The 2977-nt window shown below is 32.5% G+C and overlaps 1 protein-coding gene across 1 annotated transcript in view; it reads left to right on the top strand.

The window, feature by feature from the left end:
* Nucleotides 1-2953: 2953 nt before the first annotated feature.
* The window catches only part of LOC112790653 (uncharacterized), a 7601-nt gene continuing 7577 nt past the window's right edge, over nt 2954-2977 (top strand). The window contains exon 1 of the mRNA XM_025833157.3: nt 2954-2977. This exon is cut by the window's right edge and continues 352 nt beyond it. The gene's annotated coding sequence lies outside the window, so the exon portion shown is untranslated.

Raw genomic sequence — 2977 nt, 5'->3', positions numbered from 1 at the left:
TTGATTCAGATTCCTATAAATCTAGTCTTTCCTTAAGGAGTTGACTAGGACTTTAGGTGTTAAATTGATTTGTCCACTTAACTTACCTTCATAGTTAGAGGTTGACTGAGTGGTAGCAAAAATATAATTCTCATCACCATTGATAAGGATAACTAGGATAGGACTTCCAGTTTTCATACCTTGCCAAGAGATTTTCTAATTATTAATTTATTTTTCTTATCAATTAAATTATTTGTTCAAACCTTTTCAAAACCCCAAAATATACCTTTGCATAACTAATAATAAATCATACTTCCTGCAATTCCTTGAGAAGACGACTCGAGGTTTAAATACTTCGGTTATCAATTCCAAAGGGGTTTGTTACTTGTGACAACCAAACGTTTGTACGAAAGAATTTTCTATTGGTTTAGAAGCTATACTTACGACGCGATTATATTTTTATATTTCTTTACCGATAGGAAATCTGATCGTCAGTGGGATCATTATCTTTTCGCCAACCGTCCTTTCAGTAGGCGGTGGTTCTTTCATTCTGGGCCTCCTTGGACCTCTGTGGTGATCTTTCGAGCTCTTTACGAAGAGATCGTTGGTCGACAAACCTTTAAAGAGGTCGACCAATTTTGCTTAAGTCCAACCTGGACCTCATAGCTCGGTCCAAGGTATGAACATTGTCTCTAATTATTGTTGCTGGTCTATTCTTGATTAGGTTGATGAGTTTGAATAAAATTTTTCAATAAAATTGTTGTATTTTGTTGTTCATTGTTATATTTATATATATGCAGCTAACAAGTAATGAATAGCCCAATGAACAGTCCGTGGCACGTTCTTCAACATACAGCAGTGTGCTTACCAAACCTCCACCCCATCCTAAGTCAAAGAAGAGGAAGGTTGATTCAACTAATGTGGGTGCAACTCCTACAAATCCAACTCCAAGCACTGTGGAAACTGATGAAGAGGATGACAAGGATGAACTCAATGAAGATAACAGAAAACCTTCTAGGCCTAGATCTTAGACTTGAAAACAGTTTACAAAGGATCCTAAGTCTAAGTCATCACATGCTTGGGATAAATATAATTCGTCTGGTGCATCATATGCATGTGACTCTCATAAAAATGGTACAACTATTATGCGATATCATTTGTTGAATCAATGTAAAAAATTTTCTAAGGACTCGGGTGACCCTAGTCAAACAATCCTTATATTTCAACAAGAATGAGGTGGATTTGTATTTGATGGATGGTTTAGAGAAGTCTCGTGATCATTGACATATTGAATTGGTGAAAGGTGAATTCTAACAAGTATCTTATCTTATCCCAAATTGCTAGAGATGTTTTAGCAATGCTAGTATCGACTGTTGCTTCAAAATCGGCTTTTAGCACTGGTGGACGATTGCTTAATAACTACATGAGTTCTTTAACTCCAAAGACAGTTGAGGCATTAATTTACACACAAAATTGGCTTCATGCTTCTCTAATAACGACTAATTTTGAGGAGCTTATGCAGGAGTTTGAAAAACTTGAATTAGGTATGTAAAAAAGGAATTTAAAGTTCCTTTCATAGTTTTTATTTATAATTTATAATCTATATTGATTTCTTTATTTTATTTTTGTAGAAATTGCTCCAACTGGAGAAGATGAGGATGAATCTGGTGTGGATTCAGATTAAGCATGGTGACTGATGTTTTGGTTTTTATTTAGTTTTAAAGACGTTGTTTCGATTTTTATTTAATTTTAAAGATTATTTTTGTTGTTTGTTAGACATTTCTAATTGTCTTTATTTTTATGTTTAATTACTGGGACAAGTTGAAATTCTATTGAATTTGGATGTGATGTACTGTTGTTATTTTAGTTTATTGACCGTTTTAAACTTCATTTTATGGTGATTAAAATTTTGATTAACTTTTTAAAAAATAAAAAAAAAACAACTAAACCAAACCGTTATTGATTCGATTCGATTCGATTCAGTTTTCTACAAATAACAAACCGAAAGGTTGATACCAAAAAAGAATCGAACAGATCGATTCGATTAATTTTTGGTCTAAAATCGAACCGATTACACCCCCGATTAGAGAAACCCATATTTCATATTTTCGATGATGCGAGCTATATCTCTCCTAATTGAAAGGAGGATTACATTGAAGAATCACAAGAGACGAGATTAATATACTTCGAAATATTTGCCACACAGGTTCGGAACACCCCTCAAGTTTTAGACGTAAAATTGATGATAAATCTATGCAAAAGATGGGTAAATTATATTAAAGAATTCAAGTTCCTTAACAATGACAGATCTTAACCAAATTCTTGCTGGATAAGGAAGTAATATAAAGGCGATATCCCAGCTGATTCCCCAAAAAGAAACCGTCATATCTAAGTATTCCATAGCAAGTACTTATTCAAACGAAAAGAAAATGAACTGCGTTGAGACATGTGTTCGCCTAGAAAACATAGAGAAGGGGACAGCATTCTTCATGTACATAGCTTTAAAGCAAACAACAACTAAAGTACAAAACCAGTGTATCCTGCGACTATGTGCTTTAGCTTTTGGTTTAGTCCCATGAAACAGTGAAAAAGTAAACACGAAAATGAGCAAGGGAATACTGCAGATATGGCCACCTAATTAATTATATATTCGTTCTCTTTTATAAATAAAAGTTTAAGTAGGTTTGACACACTGTTATAGCAACAAATATTTCTTGGGTGCACACAAAAAATAAAAATTAAATTTTTTATTTATAGAATATATATTAAAATATAAAATATATATTAAAAATAAATTAAATAATATATATTCATACACAAATATTATGATTCATAATTTGTGTGGACGTAACATTTTTGTTATGCCAAATATCGGTTGACTAATTCATTATGTTTTTTGTTATATATTTCATCTCTTAAGTGTCAGATTTGAATACTAAACAGATGAATCACCCTATTGCCTTTTACCGTTATATGCACCTTTTTCTCCTTTTCTTTT

Source organism: Arachis hypogaea, chromosome 3 (genome assembly GCF_003086295.3).
Source record: "Arachis hypogaea cultivar Tifrunner chromosome 3, arahy.Tifrunner.gnm2.J5K5, whole genome shotgun sequence".
NCBI lineage: Eukaryota > Viridiplantae > Streptophyta > Magnoliopsida > Fabales > Fabaceae > Arachis > Arachis hypogaea.
Note: the sequence above shows the minus strand (reverse complement) of the source record. Positions and strands in the feature narration are given on the sequence as shown.